We start from the raw sequence: 20,825 nt of genomic DNA on the forward strand, positions 1-20,825 counted from the left end.
AGGATTCAGACTGGGACTTCTCTGGCAATTCAGTGGGTAAGACTCCACACTCCCAATGCAGGTTGCCCGGGTGTGATCCCTGGTCCGGGAACTTGTTCCCACATGCCACAACCAAAAGATCCCACAGAAGGCAACAAAATCCCCAAATACCGCAACTAACACCCAGCACAGCCAAAAAAAAAAAAAAAAAGCCCAGTAAAGGACTTATTCAACAAGACAGAACAATCATACATGTATCTGTACTCAGTAACAGAGTATCAAAGTACAGGAAATCAAGACTGACAAAAGACAATTCCACACTCATGGTTGCTAATTTTAAACCCCTCTCTAATGGAATTCCAGTTGAGCTATTTCAAATCCTAAAAGATGATGCTGTGAAAGTGCTCCACTCAATATCCCAGCAAATTTGGAAACCTCAGCAGTGGCCACGGGACTGGAAAAGGTCAGTTTTCATTCCAATGCCAAAGAAAGGCAATGCCAAAGAATGCTCAAACTACCACACAATTGCACTTATCTCAAACGCTAGGACAGTGATGCTCAAAATTCTCCAAGCCAGGCTTCAACAGCACATTAACCGGGAACTTCCAGATGTTCAAGTTGGATTTAGAAAAGGCAGAGGAACCAGAGATCAAACTGCCAACATCTGCTGGATCATCAAAAAAGCATGAGAGTTCCAGAAAAACATCTATTTCTGCTTTACTGATTATGCCAAAGCCTTTGACTGTGTAGATCACAACAAACTGTGGAAGATTCTTCAAGAAATGTGAATACCAGACCACCTGACCTGCCCCCTGAGAAATCTGTATGCAGATCAAGAAGCAACAGTTGGAACTGGACATGGAACAACAGACTGGTTCCAAATCAGGAAAGGAGTATGTCAAGGCTGTACACTGTCACCCTGCTTATCTAACTTATATGCAGAGTTCAGTTCCATTCAGTCACTCAGTCATGTCCGACTCTTTGCGACCCCATGAATCGAAGCACGCCAGGCCTCCCTGTCCATCACCAACTCCAGGAGTCTACCCAAACTCATGTCCATCGATTCTGTGATGCCATCCAGCCATCTCATCCTGTCGTCCCCTTCTCCTCCTGCCCCCAATCCTTCCCAGCATTAGAGTCTTTTCCAATGAGTCAACTCTTCGCATGAGGTGGCCAAAGTATTGGAGTTTCAGCTTCAACATCAGTCCTTCCAATGAACACCCAGGACAGATCTCCTTTAGGATGGACTGGTTGGATCTTCTTGCAGTCCAAGGGACTCTCAAGAGCCTTCTCCAACACCACAGTTCAAAAGCATCAATTCTTCGGTGCTCAGCTTTCTTCACCGTCCAACTCTCACATCCAAACATGACTACTGGAAAAACCATAGCCTTGACTAGACGGACCTTTGCTGGCAAAGTAATGTCTCTACATCATGAGAAATGCTGGACTGGATGAAGCACAAGCTGGAATCAAGATTGCCAGGAGAAATATCAATAACCTCAGATATGTAGATGATACCACCTTTATGGTAGAAAGCGAAAAAGAACTAAAGAGCCTCTTGATGAAAGTGAAAGAGGAGTGAAAAAGTTGGCTTAAAGCTCAACATTCAGAAAACTAAGATCATGGCATCTGGTCCCATCACTTCATGGGAAATAGATGGGGAAACAGTGGAAACAGTGGCAGACTTTATTTTTTTGGGTTCCAAAATCACTGCAGATGGTGATTGCAGCCATGAAATTAAAAGACGCTTGCTCCTTGGAATAAAAGTTATGACCAACCTAGGCAGCTTATTGAAAAGCAGAGACATTACTTTGCCAACAAAGGTCCATCTAGTCGACGCTATGGTTTTTCCAGTGGTCATGTATGGATGTGAGAATTGGACTATAGAGAAAGCTGAGCGCTGAAGAATTGATTCTTTTGAACTGTGGTGTTGGAGAAGACTCTTAAGAGTCCCTTGGACAGCAAGGAGATTCACCAGTCCATCCTAAAGGAAATCAGTCCTGAATATTCATTGGAAGGACTGATGCTGAAGTTGAAACTCCAATACTTTGGCCACCTGATTCGAAGATCTGACTCATTTGAAAAGACCCTTAGGTTGGGAAAAATTGAAGGTGGGAGAAAGAGGGGATGACAGAGGATAAGATGGTTGGTTGGCATCACTGACTCAAGGGACATGAGTTTGAGTAAACTCTGGGAGTTGGTGATGGACAGGGAGGCCTGGCGTGCTGCAGTCCATGGGGTCGCAAAGAGTCAGACACTACTAACCGACTGAACTGAACTGAACTGATGCAACTGAGAGACCCACAAAAAAATTTAGGAATTTATACATGCATAACAGATATGAACAATGTTAACAATCACCGAGATTCAATTTATGTTCTTAGATACTACACCAAAAATGACATAATGCACATTATATCCAAATGTACCAGGTAGTTTTACCAAGATGGACAATATTCTGGACCATACTACAGTCCAAGTATAAATAAAAACATTAAGATCATACAAAATATAAAGTAACAGGAAACCCCCAAATATATGGACGCTAACCATTCCTTTAAATGAACACTGACTCAGTGAAAAAAATTACAAGAAAAACTAGATGACATTTGGCACTGAACAATAATGAGACGATATTTTAAATCCGTGTGTGTGTGTTAAGTCTCTTTAGTCATGTCCGATTCTGTGCTACCCTGTCAACTGTAGCCTACCAGGCTCCGATGTCCGTGAGATTCTCCAGGGGATCTTCCCTACCCAGAGATCAAACCCACATCTGTTACACGTCCTGCACTGGCAGGCAGGTTCTTTACCCCTAGCACCACCTGGGAAGCCCTTTAAATCTGTGAGATCAGCTAAATAGAGAAATTTATGACTTTAAATGTCTATGTTAGAAAAGAAGGAAGGTCTCAGATCAATGCTCTAAGCTGAGGGCTAGGGTGGGGGAAGGGCACTGATCTATAACCCCCAGGCCTGTGTTGTCAGAACACAGTCACATTCACTCATTTAAGAATTATCTACGGCTGACTTCTGCCACAATGCCAGCACTAAGCAATTCTGAAAGGCCATATAGTCCATAAAGCTACAATATTATGCCGTCCTCTAATAAAAATTTTGCTTAAGCTTCCGCCTTATCAAAGTAGGAAAGGAAGACAAGTCAAATTCAAAGCAAGCAAAAGGAAATTATAAAGAAAAGAACAGAAGTCACTGAAATAAAATTTGAAAAACATTAGAGAAAATAAAAAAACTCAGAACTGATAAACTAGATTAAAAAAGAAAACATCATTTCAACCCTCAAACAACAAAAAAACCCCACAAATTTCTAATATCAGGAATTAAATAAGGAATATCACTACAGATGTTTCATACATTCAAAAAATAATACAGGGATATTATGAACTGATATGTAGTTTCTAAGAAGTACTATTAAAAGGAAAATTCAAAGTGCAATATGTTAAAGAACAAATATATCATGCTACCTATTGTGTGAGAAGGGAAAATAAGAAAACATATATCTGTGTTGGCAGAATAGAGCAGAAGACAATGAACCTGGTTACCCATAAGGGATGAAGAGACAAATGAGGTAGAATGGATACAGGAGAGAGTGATTTACATTTCTCTGAATGTAACCCTTTGTATATTTTTTACTTATTAAAGCACATTACTATCCTAAATATTCAAAAAATAAAATTATATCAATAAGAACATAATGGAAGGAAAACTAAAACTAAACAAATGAACACAGTTACATTTTGAGTTTAGACCATAACCACAGGGAAAGAAGGAAAGGAGGCAAATGAGATGGGAAAAAGGAAGAGAAAGAAGAAGGATCATGGCAATGGACAAGGAAAGGGGAAGAATGGAATGAAGGGAGGGAGGGAGGAAGAAAGGATGGATTCAAATATCTTATAAACATAGTATCTGACAATATACCCTCAGTCTTGGGGGATGCAGTGGGGTGTCAGGGGGTGAGCAGCGGAGATGTGAAAATAAACCCTTAGCTATTTTTAATAGATTTGTTTATTGACTTTTGTGTGAAGCAGTTTTGAAAATATTTTAGATACATTGTAAGATTGCACAATTGAGTAGATATTTTTGATGTTGTGGGAGCCAGTTTTCTCACTGTGCACAGACAGAAAAGACAAACATGGAGTGAGGTAAAGCAAGAAAGAACACTATAAGGATGGATTAGAACTGAAGGTACAGTATGAACAAACAAAAACATGTATATGTTTGTGTGTATATATATTTATGTATTTGTGTGTATATATGCATGTACTTTCTAACTCTATACACTGAAAGAGCTAAGAATAAAAGACCTCAGGAGCAATGAGCAACCAAGCACCAAAGTCTTGGTTTGTAAATACTATCCCTCCATTAAAAGGAACCAAGGCTCCTAGAAAAAACAGACAATTGCAGGATGAGGCAGGATAGGTATAAGATGAATCTTATGATGACAAAAGTAAGGAAATGTTCAAATAAATGTTAGGGACATATTACAAGCACATAATAAATAGTTTTCAAGGGCTCCCACTGGCCATATCTAGAACATTTTGAACATAAAAATAATTAAGAAATATAATGAATTATAAACCATTGAAAAAAGGCTAAGAATTTCAATCCCTCATAATAATAAATCGAGGAGAAGGTAGGTCTTGTTCTTATAGTATTTTCCTGAGGCCTGACTGGTAAATGTGAAGGCAGTACTAGAGTTACAAAACAACCGGAGTAAAGAATGGGCAAGGAAAAAGGCTAAGTACAGGGGGATTTTTTATGGTATGCAAGATATTTTCATGATCTCAAAATGTCTCACTACATTTTGATGGAAGCATTAACAATGTGAATATTCTGGTTGCCATACTGTACTACAGTTTTGCAAGGCTGTAGAAATGCTGCAGATTAAAGAAGACTAAAAAGATTATGACAGCTAAATTTAATATTTACCTGTAGGCTGGATTTTGGAGAAGGAAAAGGCAACCCACTCAAGTATTCTTTCCTGGAGAATCCCATGGACAGAGGAGCCTGGCAGGCTACAGTCCATGGGGTAACAAAGAGTCAGACACGACTTAGCGACTGAGCAGCAGCAGGCTGGATTCAGGACTAGACGGGGTAAAAATGCTATAAAGAACATTGTTATGAAATGTGAAGAATAGTTTAGAAATATGAGGTTGACACATGTACTGTGGTTATTAAAAAAAAAAAAACACTTTGTTTAGAAAGTATCCACTGAAGTATTTAGGTGTAAAGGACCAAATAGTCTAGAAAAAAAAAATTTTTATACAGAGTGGAAAGGGAGGAGCACAAAAGAAACTAGTAGTGGAAAATCTAAACAACAGACAAATCCTGATAAGAGAATACATGTGTTCCTTATATTACTTTTGGTATGTTTTTGTAAGTTTAAAATTACTTTCAAGTGAAAAAAATTTTTTAAAGGAATGATATCCAGAATATTTTTTAAAAACTACTATAGACTGGAATTCAGAATATTAAAAATAATACTATCACAAATCAATTAACAAAATTAAAAGACGAAACAACCCAAAAGATAACAGTAAATGATAAAAACAGAAACATTCAGAAAAGGTAACCAGAATTATTAAAAAGCATATGAAAAGATCTTCAACATCACTAATAATTAGTGAAAGGCAAATTAAAGCACAAGATATAATTTCATATCAATCATATTGGCAAATTATAAAAATAATAACAAAGTTTGCAAAGAATAAGCAGAGGGAAAAGGGATATGGAGAGGAAAGAAAATGTTACTGAGAAATCAATATTTTCATATTCTTTGGTGAGAGTGTAAATTGGGACAATCACTCTGAAGAGTAACACATATTTCACTTTACATACTACATAATTTCATTTTAACAAAAACACTACAGAAATTCTCATCTGTGCATAAGAAATCCTCTAAAGATTTTACTATAGCTTGGTATTTCATAGTAAATAACTGGAAACAACCTAAACATCTATCAGTGGGATAACAGATCCACTGTATTTTCACCAAGCGCACTATGATACAGTAATTGAAATGAATGTGCTAGACTAATATACTTATCAATATAGATGAATCCCAGAAAAGACACTGTAAATAACTACTATGGCTACACCACTCCATAGTTACTGAATATCCTGTACCTCAAAAATAATGATGAGTGAAAAAACCAAGTTGTGGAATACATAAAATATGATAGAATTTTAATAAGCTTAGTAGCAAGGAAAAACTATTACTATATAACTAAGCCATGAAAGTATTTTAAAAAGCACATGGTAATGACATACAACTTCAGAATAGGACTTACGTGTGGCATGTGATGAAGAGGGGGCTTTGACCGCACTGTTTAAAGTTTTTAAAAATCTGAAACAGAATATGATAAGGTTTAAGGTTTGTTAAAGCAGGGTGGTGATAACAAGCACTCCGTTTGTCATTCCCAATATATTCTGTTTGAAATATTTCATTTAAAAATTTCAGGAAACTCAAACAGGGGCTCTGTGTCAACCTAGAGGGGTGGGATGGGGAGGGAGATGGGAGGGAGCTTCAAAAGGGAGGGGAATGTGTGTACACCTATGGCTGATTCATGCTAAGGTTTGACAGAGAACAGCAAAATTCTGTAAAGCAATTATCCTTCAGTAAAAAATAAATTAATTAAAAAAAATTTAGATGGCTTACTTTCCAGGAGAACCAGAGGGTAGAAGAGACTCAACTCTTAAGGAGCACACCCAGAATCTCACATACTCTGAGATCCTGAGAAGAAGCAATAATGTGAAAGGAGCCTGGATCAGATGCTCCTGCTGATCCTGCAGAGGCTCTGGGAGAGGCAAGAGGCAACTATAGCTCACCCTGGGGTCACACATGCTGGCAGTAACTATCTTGGGGAGCTCATTCTGTCAGGAGGATACTGGTGCTAGAGAGTACCATTTTGAAATCTTCCCTCTAGCTTATTAGGGATGGAACTGGCCCCACCCACCAGCCAGTCACCATCAATACTGGGATGCTTAAGATCAAGCAGCTAGCCAGATGGCAACACAGACCCACCCACCAGCAGGCCTTAGGACCCCTTGAGCACCTAGCCACCCTCAGACATAGGCCACCCACCAGTGCACCAGCACTAGCCCAGGGATGCTGAGGGCTTACAGTCAGCCAGAGAGACCCAGCTCACCTACCAGTGAGTGGGCAGACACCAAATCTGAGACCCCAGGTTCCTGCTCACCTACCAGTGAGTGGGCAAACACCAACTCTGAGACCCCAGGTTCCTGCAGCCAGAGACACCAGGACCCAGTTCTGGCTATCAGCAAGCGGGCATTAGCCCCAGGATATCGAGGGTTCTGGCTGCACCCACCAGTGGGTGGGCACTAACCCTGGGATCCCCTGCACCCTGGTTGTGCCCACCAGTGAGAAGGCACCAGCCCTAGGACCACCACAGCCCAAAAGCCTACTACTGTCAAGACCCATCACATGCACCAGAGGCCGCACCAACTCTGGGACCTGCTGGGCCCCAGCCTCATGCACCAGAGGAGTTGACATCAGTTTCAGGGTTCCCCAGGGCCCTGCAGTCAAAAACCGTGGGACCTGGCTCTGCACACAAACAGATTGGTACTAGCCCCAGGAAGACTGGGACCCAGCCTCACCTACCAGCAGGCCAACAGCTGCACTGAGACACTGTGGGCCCTTTAGTCAGCTACCCCAGGATCCAGCCCACTTACCAGCTGACCAACACCAGGTTTGGGACACTCCAGGCCCTTCAATGATGAGTGGATAAAGAAGATGTGGTATGTGTACAAACACACACAAACATACACACTAAACAGAATATTACTTAACCAAAAAAAAAAAAAGGAAGTCTGACCTAGAGGGTATTATGCTATAGTTCAGTTCAGTTGCTCAGTCGTGTCCAACTCTTTTCGACCCCATGGACTGCAGCACACCAGACCTCCCTGTCCATCACCAATTCCCGGAGCCTACTCAGGCTCATGTCCCTTGAGTCAGTGATACCATCCAACCATCTCACCCTCTGTCATCCCCATCTCCTCCAGCCTTCAATCTTTCCCAGAATCAGGGTCTTTTCAGATGAGTCAGATGTTCGCATCAGGTGGCCAAAGTACTGGAGTTTCAGCTTCAGCATCAGTCCTTCCAATGAATATTCAGGACTGATTTCCTTTAGAATGGACTGATTGGATCTCCTTGCTGTTCAAGGGACTCTCAAGAGTCTTCTCCAGTACCACAATTCAAAAGCATCAATTATTATTACGCTAAGTGAAATTTAAAAAACAAAACAAATGAACAAATATAACAATACAGAAATATAAATACAGAGAACAGATGGTTGCCAGAGGGGAATGAGTGGGCAAAAGAGACAGATAGATGAGGGTAAGTTTAAGAGGGGCAAACTTCCAGTTGCAAGATAAATGAGTCACAGCTATGAAATGTACAGTGTGGGAAATAAAGCCAATAATTATATAATAGCTTTGAATGGTGACAGATGCTAAGTAAACTTATCATGATGATCATTTTGAAATATACATAAATATGAAATCAGTATGTTTGCTGTATAACAGGAACTAACAGTATTGTGGGTGAATTATACTTCAAAATAAACTAACTCATACAAAAAGACACCAGATTTGTGGCTACCAGAGATTAGAAGGATGGTGCTGGGGGGACTGGATGAAGGCAGTCTAAAGGTACGATAAATAAGCACTTATATAAGATAAATAAGCTCTAGGGATGTTAGGTACAACAAAATAAATTAATATTGATAAATGCTACATATGGAAACTCTTAAGAGTAAACCAATCCTGAGTCCTCATCACAAGAAAAAAATTTATTTCTTTAATTTTGCATATATATGAGGTATGGATAGTCATCAAATTCACTATGGTAATCATTTCATGATGCATGTAAGTCTAATCATTATGCTGTACACCTTAAAAGTATACAGTGCTATATGTCCATTATATCTCAATAAAACTTAAAGAAAAATATAGAAAAATATAAAATGAAAATGAAAAATATCGGTAAATTAAAAAGTTACAAATAATTTCATTAACCTAGAATTAAATCACTGTTGCTAGGTAGGGAGAGGTGAATTGATTGGAAAGGAGCACAAGGAAACCTTCATAGGTGATGGAAATGAAACACTTATGATGCTTTAGGGGTACAAAATTTGCCACCCCAAAATGTTTCTCTTTGGCATGAGGATTAATTTTGGCTGATTATTTATAAATAACAGAAGACTCTGGAAGACTTTCTTCATACCTATCCTGAAACTACCTAAAGAATAAGGATTAAGGGCCTGTTCCTGGAATAAAGCTATCACCAGAAATATCTGCAAATAATATGGACTAGCTGTGATGGGAGGAAATTCAGCAAGACCTAGAGATCAAGAATCTACTCCCTGTCAGGTTCTCTGCATTTACATACCAATTGTTTCCTTTTCCATTTATCTGTGAGGTCCCAAACCACTACCCTCAACAACCTCTTCTGTCTTTAGCTAAAGATGGTATTCAAAGTGAAAGTTTCAGCCATTTTGACCAGTTACTCAATATTCCTGGCTCTGCCTCAAGTACACATATTCTTGAACTTTTGTTTGATTTTTCTCCTGTTACTCTCCTATAAATCAATCATGTCAATTTAATTATTAGACAGGCCAGAAGAACCTATAAGGTTAGAGAAAAATTTCTTCCCAACAATACATTCTAATATGTGTAAACTATACTTCAAAGTTTTAAAGTGGGATTATATGAGCTTTTATTTTAAATAGTTCAATCTTACTTTACTTGTTTTAAAAAAGAAGAGAAATAAAATGACACTAAAGCACTTGCTGAATTTCAGATGCTGTTTCACAAGAAATGTAACTTTCAAAATGACATCTTAAAGTCTTTTTGGATGAAAAAGCATTAGTGTATAAAACATATTTTTATCACATATTAAAGTTTTCAACTACAAATTGGCAATTGCTAACTACAAGGATTGGAGAAGGTAATGGCACCCCACTCCAGTACTCTTGCCTGGAAAATCCCATGGACGGAGGAGGCTGGTAGGCTACAGTCCACGGGGTCGCTACGAGTCGGACACGACTGAGCGACTTCACTTTCACTTTTTACTTTCATGCACTGAAGCGACTTAGCAGCAGCAGCAGCAGCAGCAACTACAAGGATTAAATCATGTGCTGCTGCAGCTGCTGACTTTCAACACCCCCTGAAAGGAGTTCAGTGTGGAGAACAGAAATGAGGACAGGACTGAGCGACTGAACTGAACTGTGCCGGGGCGGGGTGGGGTAAGGGTGTGGAGACTGGTACGACAGGTTTTCAGACAGGTATTTTCAGGAGCCAATTTTATGAGCCCAATTCTTGTATCTCCTAATATCTAGAAAAGCACTAAAATTCTTCATGGTGACTTCTTCAACTGTTCCTTGTGACTAACGAAAGCTTCACGAGACTAGCAGAAATCTAGAAAAACATGTACTAGATAGCATGTACTCGCCCTTCACCAAAATCACGTATATACTGTCCTTCCCCTGACCTCTTCCCTCTCCCAGAGCAGTCTCTCAGAGTTCCTTGAGGTACTATCTCCTGTGCTGCAGTCCTCATTCTACTCCAAATAAAACTTAACTCACAACTCTTACGTTCTGCATTTTCTTTAAGTCTACAAAGTACTGACGCTATACAGTGAAGAATGAGGATAATTACTTCCACAACTCCTCACAAAAGGACAAATTTCTGTGGCTCATGCATTTCTATTTTCTTTTATAACACATTTTGTAGTGTAACCTTAACTCCCTCAGTTTTTCCTCTACTTACCATGGATTCAATGTTTACCACCAGCGCTTTTATAACAGTTAATTCTACTCCTATTGTTGACAAAAAAATCAACAGTCAATCTATGAAGGAAAAGGAAAATTTTATTCAAGTCAAATTGAGGAGTATAACCCAGTAACAGCCTCTCAGGAAGCTCGGAGAACTGTTCCACACATAAGAGGTCAAAACTTTTGGGACAGAAAGGTGTACATTAAATAACATACATAGTTTGCACAATTCAGATCTCTAAGTGGTGGACATTGTGACTCCATACAAGATTAAGAAGGAATGTTATCTTTTAAAGAGTTGTCTGGTTGGTGCTAGGAGAATGTTGCTCCTTATGATTGAACAGGTATTTCTGCTGATGGAGAGGTTTGGTCGATGCGTTACGCAGATACACAACTCACGGAAGATGGGAGAGAGGAGGCCAGACAACAGAGAAAAAGCTTTAGTTTTAAATACTCCTTGACTTGCCTTAAAATACGAATTTTTATATTTTTATTTACTTCTTGATTGACTATATTTCACTGTTAAATACCTTTTTCAAGAAAGGTTCATGGATGCTAATTTCGCGAATAATTTTTTATTTCATTATTTCTATCTCCTTAATATTTGAAAGACAGCTTTTCTCTTTTGAGTGATATGGTAACAAATTTGGTGACATCTTTAAAGATGAATTCCAGTCATCATGGTGAACTTAGAGTTCTAAGGGAAACCACCCCTCACACAACTCAAAGTAGAAAGTGAAAGTTGCTCAGTCCTGTCCGATTCTTTGCGACCCCATGGACTATACAGTCCATGGAATTCTCCAGGCCAGAATACTGGAGTGGGTAGCCTTTCCCTTCTCCAGAGGATCTTCCCAACCCAGTGATCTATGTCTCCTGCATTGCAGGCAGATTTCTACTCAAAGTAGAAATGCTGGATAAAACAGAACATACTGATAAAAGATCAAAGAGAAAAAAATAAATTCCTCAGATACCAGAAACAAAGACAGAACTCAAAGCCACTGATGTGAAGTCTAGGTAAGAAGTGTGGTCTCCAGAAAGTAGAAGAGCTTGGGGCAGGGCTTCCTCAGTGGAAGGTCTTACAGGACAGACAGTGACAATTCAGTTTCACAGCCAACATATAAACGTACCCTTCTCCCACCATTGCCAATACTAGTTGTCTATTTAGTTTTATTCCAATCTAGCAGGTAAGAAAATATTGCACTTAAAACGTAATTTGCATTTCCTTCAGTATATTTTCTATACTTATTATTGATTTGGACAGGCACTTCCAGGGAATTATCTACTCATATCTTTTACCCATTAATCGACTATTTTTCTTACAAACTCTTTGAAACAGCAGAGATAGAAACCCTTTACCTTTTGTGTGCAACACAAATTAGTTTTCTTTCAAATTCTGTTTAAGGTGTATTTTACCATAAAAGTTATTTTGGAACTTCAATGTATCTTTTAAAAGGATTCAAGTCATGCTTTATCTGGGGTCTGTAATTTTCACAAGTTAAAAAAAAGCTGAATTTTCATATATATTAAAAAATTCAAAGTCCTCATATTTTTATTAACTCTTCTACTTCATGCACTCATAGCCTAACCTTAACAAGTTTAGTATCAACAATCACCTGGATCATATCCTCTCCTCAATTTTCTCCAAGTTTGTTTTTTCTTCACGGCTCAATTTGCTAGAAACGAAGGACTTTGGGGCAGACGAAGCAGTCTTCTGACTAAAGAATATTACCTACCTATCATAATGATAAAGGGGTTAAGCAAGACTTAACAATGACGAAAGCCTCAAAACAAATTAAGCAAAAATTAACAGAACTTCAAGAAGAAATGGACTAATTGCAATTACATGTAGAGATTTCAATATATTTCTCTCTATAATTGATATAAAAAGTGGACAGAAAACATATAGATTGAACAACTCAATCAACTAACTTGACCTGGCTGATATTTCTGTAACACCAGCCAACAGTAAAACACATATCCTTTTTTAAGTACATACTGGGCATTTTTAAGATAGATCATAACCAGGACTATAAAACAATCTTAAGTAAATTTGAAAGAATGCAAATAACATAAAGTATATTTTTGACTATAAGAGAGTTAAAATAGATAATCCAGAAAGATCTCTGGAATATCTCCCAAATATATTCAAGCTAAACAGCACACTCATGGATCAAAGAAGAAATCAATGCAGAAATTAGAAGTAGTTTAAACATAATAAAAATTAAAGTAAATCAAAATTTATGGGGTGCAACCAAAGATGTACATAGGAGAAAATAGCATAAAACCCCTATATGAAGTCTTAACTCAGTGACCTGACCTTAAGAAACTATCAAAAGGGCATATTAAACTAAAGGTAAGTAGGAGGTAAAAATAAACAAACAAAATCAATGAAATTGATAACATAAAATAATAAAGAAGATCAATGAAACCAAAATGTAGATCTTTGGGAAGATCAATGAAATTAATAAACTTCTGGCCAGGCTGATTAGAAAGCAGAGAAAATGAGAGAAAGCAGGACAGCATTACCACAAATGAGAAAGCTGACATCACCTTATTATATACATATAAAAAAATGATAAGTGAATTTTAAGAACAAGTTCTTGTCAATAAACTCAACGACTGAAATGAATGGTCATATTCTTTAAAAAATGCACACTATCAAAGCTCACTCAAATATAAGTATATAACCTAAAGATATACATTAAACGTTAAAAATCTTCCCCAAAAGAAAACATCAGGCTAAGATGAATTCACTGGTGAATTCTACCAAATATGTAAGCATGAAATAATATGGATTCTACAAACACTATTTCAGAAAATTAAAGAGGTATTACATCCCAACTCATTTTAATGAATTAGGCCACAATCATGTTGATACTAAACCCTCACAAAGACATAAGAAAAATACAGAGGAATCTCCCTCGTGAAAGTAAATGCAACAATTAACAAACTTTGAGCAAATCTAATCTAACATCTTGACAAAGTAAGGTTTATCCCAGAAACTCAGACATGTTTCACAATTCAAAAATCAATGTAGTTAGATACATTGAATTCCAAAAGAAAAACCACATAATCATCTCAATGAACATAAAAATAGCACCTCACTAAATTCCAAGCTCATTCAATACTTTAAAACTCAAAAATCTAAGAATGAAAACAACTTATTTAACCTAATAAAGGAAATCTACAAAACAAAAACCTATAGCTACTAATATCTTTAAGGTGAAAGTCTAAATGCTTTCCCCTAAAGGGAATAAGACAAAAACGCCCATTCCTACCACTCCTGTTCAACACTGTATTGGAAGTTCTAGGCAGTAAATAAAGGGAAAAAACTAAAGAAAATGAGATTAGAAAAGAAGTAAAATTGTACTTATTTGCAAGTGAAATAATCTTATGAGTAGAAAGTCCTAAGGAATCCATAATAAAACAAAAAAACTAACAAAAAAGATTAGGAAGCAATAGATTACACGATTTAAAACCCCAAATCAATTTTGTTTCTATACTACAGTAAGTCATCCAAGAATGAAACTGAGAGCTCCGTTCTGAATAGCATCAAAAAGAATAAAATATCTAAGAATTTTAACAAAAGAAAAGATTTATACTTAAAAACTACAAAACACTGCCTGGAAAAATTGAAGGATATATATAAATGGAAAGAAAGTTATGAAAATCTACGTTTGGATTAGAACACTCTCATCAAACTGATCTACAAAGTCAATACAATCTATGTCAAAATCCCAACAGGCTTTCTTTTTTTTTTTTTTTGTAGAAAATGGCAAATGATCCTAAATGCAAAAAATACAGAATACCTGAAACAATTCTGAAAAACAACAAAACTATTAGGTCTTTCATCACAGATTTTTTTTTTTTTTGACCACACCCCAAGGCATGTAGGTCTTAGTTCCCCGACCAGGGATGGAACTCTTACCCCTGCATTGGAAGCATGGAGTCTTAACCACCACTGGACCATCAGGGAAGTCTCTCATTACCAGATTTTAAAACTTTACCTTAAATTTACAGTAAACAAGACACTGAAACATTGATAAAAGATTAGATACAGAAAATAACTGATATATTGGGCTTTATCAAAATTAAAAATCTTAGTGCTATGGATAAACACTATAGAAAACGAAAAGACAAGCTACCTTGTGGGAGAAAATATTTGAAAATCTTATTTTTCCTAACTTTGTGTTCAAATTCTGAAGATACAATAAGAAAAAAATTAGAAATGGAGAAAAGGTTTAAATGTTATTCCTTCAACTACATATGAATGAGCAATAAGCAAATGAAATGATGCTCAACCTCATTAAGCTTAATGAAATGCAAAATAAAACCACAACAAAATACCACTTCACACAAACTAAAATGGGTATAATAAAAAACACAGGCAGTAACAAGTGATGATGAGGATGTGGAGAAATGTGAACTTTCATATATTGTAGGTGGGAATGTAAATAGTACAGGCAGTTTGGAAAACAGTTTGCAGTTTCTTTAAAAGCTAAATAAATATGACCCAGATAGTCTACTCCAAAAAAATCTACACAAGAGAAATGAAAATATACAAGAAGATGTACATCAATGTTCACAGCAACATTTATTAACAGACAAAAGAAAAACAAAAAGGGGAAACAAATGAACTTTGTCAAGTGCCAAATGGAAAAAACAAAAATGTAGTATATTTATAAAACTGAATAATATTCAGCTCTAAAACAGGAATAAAATATTGTGATATGCTACCACAAGGATCAACCTCAAAAAGATTTTGAGAATTCTCAGGCAGTCCAGTGGTTAGGACTCAGTGCTTTCACGGCCTTGGTCCCAGGTTTAATCCCTGGAGGAATTAAGGTCCTGTAAGCCTTGTAGCATGGCCAAAAAAACAAAGAAAAAAAAAAGACTTTAATAAGTGAAGAGGGGGGTCAAACTATATAAACATTATATAATTTCATTAATATGAAATATCTAGAAAAGGCTCATTTTAGATAGATCAGTGGTAGCCTGGGGCTGAGGACAGAACAGGACTGAATATAGATAGGCTTGAAGGAATTTTTGGAACTAGTGAAATGTCCTAAAACTGGATTGTGGTTAACAGATGCACACGGTACACAAATTTAATGAAAATAAGTGAATTGTGCACATACAGTGAATAATTTTTTGGTATGATATTATATCTCAATAACACTTAAGAACCAAATTGAAATTTTAACTAAAAAATACATCACCTACAACAACAAAAAAAATTCACTTAAGATCTCAATAGCAGAATGGAGACAGGGAAAAAGAGTCACTGAATTTGAAGACAGAAATTACCCAATCTGAACAACAACAACAAAAAAGGCTGAAACAAAACAGAGACTCGGGCCCTTTGGGGCAATATAAAAAAGTCTAGTATACAAGTCTTCAGATACCAGAATGAGAAAAACAATATACTGCAGGAAAAAAATATTTGTAGGAGCCAAAAATTTCCCAAATTTGATTGAAAGATAAATATACATATATATATTCAACCACCTCAGCAAGCCCAAACAAGATAAGCTGAAAGAAAAATCATTCCAAAATATTAGCCAAACTGCTAAAAAAGAAAAATAAAGAAAAAACTTGCAAGCAGCTACAAAAATCAACACTTTTCCTATGGGGAAACAATGATTCTAAACAACTGCAAATTTCTCATGAGAAACAATGGAGGAGATAGATGGTAGCAAAGTATCTTTATTTAAAGAGCTAAAAGAATAAATAATGGTTACCTTATCTAACATCTCCTTATCCAATAAAAACGTCCTCCAGGAATGAAGGTGAAATGAACACATTCTTAAGATGCAGGAAAATGAAGAAAATTCATTTCAAGCAGCATTGAGATGAAATGATAGAGTTCTTTATTCTTGAAGGTAAATAATGACCAGAGGGAGCTAGGATCTTTAGGAATGAAGGAAGAACAACAGAAATGGTAAGTGACTAAATGACCATTTTTCTTCTTCTAAATAAGTTCTTTAAAATATGTAAGACTCTAAAATAATACAGTCTGGTGGGCTTTCAAAACATATAAAAGGAGATCAGTCCTGAATATTCATTGGAAGGACTGATGCTGAAGCTGAAATTCCAATACTTTCGCCAGCTGATTCGAAGAACTGACTCATCTGAAAAGACACTGATGCTGGGAAGATTGAAGGCGGGAGGAGAAGGGGATGACAGAGGATGAGATGGCTGGATGGCATCACCGACTCAATGGACATGGGTTTGAGTAAACTCTGGGAATTGGTGATGGACAGGGAGGCCTGGCATGCTGCAGTCTATGGGGTCGCAAAGAGTCGGACACAACTGAGCGACTGAACTGAACTGAACTGAAGACACATGGCAACTACTTTTAAAAATATGAGGGAGTTTAAAGAGATCTAAGTGTGTGTTTTACCTGAAGTGGTAAAACATTAAATCTATACAAACTGTTAGGTGATTAGTAGGTCTGTATATTGTAATCTCTATAGCAATAACAACAAAACAAATTGAAGAGATGCAACCAAAAGTTTTAAAAAGAACATTAAGTTTTGAAGTGAAGTTGCTCAGTCATGTCCATGCATGGAATAATAAAAAAAAGTTGAAATAATGCAAGTGAAAAAATATCAACAAACAAAAGTAACAAGGATGACAAAGCTCAGATACATTAGAAACAGCATCACTATGTTCCTTAAGAGAAGAAAAAAAGCTTGACAACTGCAAATTAATGATTTTCTTGACCTTAAAGTTAAGCCACTGTGGCAAAGAGTTATGAAGAAATTTAGAGAAGGTGCCTACAGGGAATGATAGAGCAACTGATTACTAGAATAATGCCACAGAAAGTCATATAAAAGCAGGTAGGAATATTAAACTACAAATTATAATCAATCATTAATGGCCAAATGCAGGGTTCCATGAGAATGAGAAGCCCCTCAAGGTTTCAAAAACAGGTGTCAGGTTGTACTGGCCTGCAGTCTTTATCAACGGGTGGCCCCAGGGAAGATCACAGAGACAGATTTCATTTGTGCTGTATGGGGAAGGGGGAGCAGCAACTATGGGTGAAATCCTGCCAGAGGTATCTCTTCTCTCTCTCTTACAAAAAATAAATAAATAATAAATTCTGAATCTCAAAGTAAGCTCACCAAAACCTGTGGCCTGAAGCACTGGGTAGAGTAATAGACGGCAGACCAAAATTAATACCAGGCCCATCTCCCCTAAGGAACAAAAGCCTAAATGCACAATGTGGGGAAACCCAGTGGTGGAAACCAACTACATCTGGGTAAGGGAGGAAAAAAAACAAACCTTTAGCCCTAGGGGAGGAACACGAATACAAGCTGGGAGCAGCATTAAATATGAAGGTGCAAGAAAACATGTACAGACCATACTCTAAGACCCAGAATCAAAGAGCCAGTTTAAAATTCAAATAATACACAAGAGAAAACTGAAGAGGAAAGACACTCTCTGGGAAGAAGTGCAATGGGGGAAAACCAAAGCCAAGCAGGGACAGAGAAATAAGTTATCATTATATGTGCCAGAGTCCCGCTCCAGCTGGTCCAGGAGTCCCCAAGGGATGAATGGCGTCGGCAAAAGGAAAAGAAAGGGGACAGAGAGTTTTTTGATGCCCCAAAGACCATAATCTTTATTGCTTTAGTCTCTATTTATATAGCACATGATTTTCTATGTAATGATTCTTACAATATTTTTCCATTCAGATCAACATCCCCTGATTCTAAGATGTGTTAAAAGTTTTTTCTTAGTCTATTGTCACATTTTGGTTACATGTTTACCCCGAAACCTATTTTATTTTTATTTTACTAAAACATAATCTATAAATCATATTATTCCATCTGCTTATTTTGTACAGCCTGCTACTACAGTGAGTTCAGCGTCTTGCTTCAATGACTAAAAACTATAGCGGTGGCTAAGGGCAAAGTTTTTCATAGTACAGCCATTGTCAGTGGTGGCTTGTTTACCATCTACCCACATACCACAAGACTATTTCTGGCAGGGGGAAGTCTTTTGCAGTTTACCTAGAAACTATTTACAATACAATTTATATGTATCTTTTCCATTTATGCTTAGATTCTGAGGGAAAAAGGCAATTGGCTTAGTTTCTGTAACTTTCCCTGATACATGACCCAAATTTTCCAGTCATCAATAACAATTTCTTCATGAGGCCAGGTCACAATAGGCTTAGGGCTTGTTTTCCAAATGATCATGGCCTTATTCCCTGGCTGAATGTTAGGGACCCACCAGTCAGGGGCCTCAGTAGGTTTAATCATTTTTGGAATGTTTCTCTGGGGCAAGGGATCATTTTTCTTTTTACTGGACTCTCATGATCTCATCATGGAAGCCCCTACAACTCCAGCCATCAAAGAATGAAACAGAGTTAGCCACAACAAAAGCATAGAAACAGGACGGAGGGAGGGTTCCGATCCTAGAGAGAAACTGCATTGCAGTTTCTTCTTGAGTGGTGCCGTGACTTTGTCATCCGGCAGTACATCCAGAACAGCTCCAAACAGAAAGAAAGAAACACAGCTAGCTACAACAGAAGCATAGAAACAGGAAGGAGTGAAGGTTCTGATCCTGGAGAGAAACGCTTTGCAGTTTCTTCTTGATTGGTGCCGTGACTTTGTCACCCGGCAGTAGTTCCAGAACAGCTCCCAACAATATGGTTCAAAGTTTCTAGTGCACTGAGATAACATAGTAACAAGCTTCAAAAAAAGCCCACTTCTCACTAGTTTGATACAAAATTCCACATTAAAAGCCGAGATAAAGGAAAGGTATGTTTTTCTCAAAGAATAAAATATATTTACTTCAATATCCACTATCTTATATAACATATCTGACTTTCAACAAATTATAATGTAAATCAAAAGAGTGATAAAAATAAATGCCTGAAAAAGTGTAATCTTTAAAACCAGACTCAGATACAAGATGTGGGAACTAACAGAAAAATTTAGATAACTAGGATAACATGTTTGAAACATAGGCAACAGACAAGATCCCGTAAGTAATATCAGAAGAGAGGCAGAAACTATAAGAAGTAATCAAATTAAAATGGTAGAAATTAAAAATGCATTAACAGAAATCAAGAATGCCTTTAATGGACTCATAATTATATTCAACACAAATGAATAATCAGGAAACTAGAACACAGGTTGACAGAAACTATCCAAAGTAAAATACAAAACTAAGAGGAAAAAAAAAACATTCAGGACAAAACAACGGAGACAGTAAAAAGGTCAGTGGATTGCCAGAGGTTAGGGGATGGAGGGAGGGATAAATAGGCAAAGTACAGAGGATTTTTTCAGGGCAGAGATTCTGATTAATAGTTTAATCTTGGGTATACTGTCATTATCAATTTGTGCAAACCCATAGAATGTACAACAGCAAGACTGAACCCTAATGTAAACTGGACTTGGAGGATGATGGGTTAATGTAGGTTCATCAGTTGTAGCAGAAGTACCACTGTGGTGGGGAATGTTGATAATGAGAACGGCATTACATATGTGAGGGAAGGGAATATATGGGAAATCTCTGTACCATCACTCAACTTTACTATGAACCTAAAACGGCACTAAAAGAGCAAATTCTGTTTTTATAAAAAATGACTTTAACTCAAATCCATACAAATAAATAAACAGGGCCAGAAAGTTTAACTATATAGGTAAAAATAAATGACAGAATATAATGCTTTACTCTTTAATTCTAAAATGATTTAAAAGAGAACTGGATAGAGACTTTCCTGGCAGTCCAGTGGCTAAGACTCCATGTTCCCAATGCAGGGGGCAAAGGTTTCATCCCTGGTCAGGGAACTGAGATCCTGAATGCTGCACAGTGCGGCCAAAAATAAAAATAAAAAAGAGAGAGAGAACTGCATAAAAGATATAAGTATAAAACAACTATAAAACAGTACTTTGGGTTATAACATGTAAAGATCTCATTTGCACGGCAATAGCACAAAGAAGAGAGGATGCAAAAAAAAAGAATATTGGAAGATTTCACACAGTATTGAACATGAATTAGTATTAACCTGAAGTAGATGGTTTCAAG

The 20,825-nt window shown here is 37.2% G+C and overlaps 1 long non-coding RNA gene across 1 annotated transcript in view; it reads right to left on the bottom strand.

Moving 5' to 3' along the window:
* LOC145536831 (uncharacterized) overlaps nt 1-20,825 on the bottom strand; it is a 109,973-nt gene that overhangs the window by 38,892 nt on the left and 50,256 nt on the right. Inside the window, exons 2-3 of the long non-coding RNA XR_014076038.1 lie at nt 6,282-6,337; nt 4,921-5,094 (exon numbers count right to left, since the gene is read on the bottom strand). This is a non-coding gene — a long non-coding RNA (uncharacterized LOC145536831). The remainder of the gene's footprint in view (nt 1-4,920; nt 5,095-6,281; nt 6,338-20,825) is intronic.

Source organism: Giraffa tippelskirchi, chromosome X (assembly GCF_054371585.1).
Source record: "Giraffa tippelskirchi isolate mGirTip1 chromosome X, T2T-mGirTip1v1.2.pri, whole genome shotgun sequence".
Classification (NCBI taxonomy): domain Eukaryota; kingdom Metazoa; phylum Chordata; class Mammalia; order Artiodactyla; family Giraffidae; genus Giraffa; species Giraffa tippelskirchi.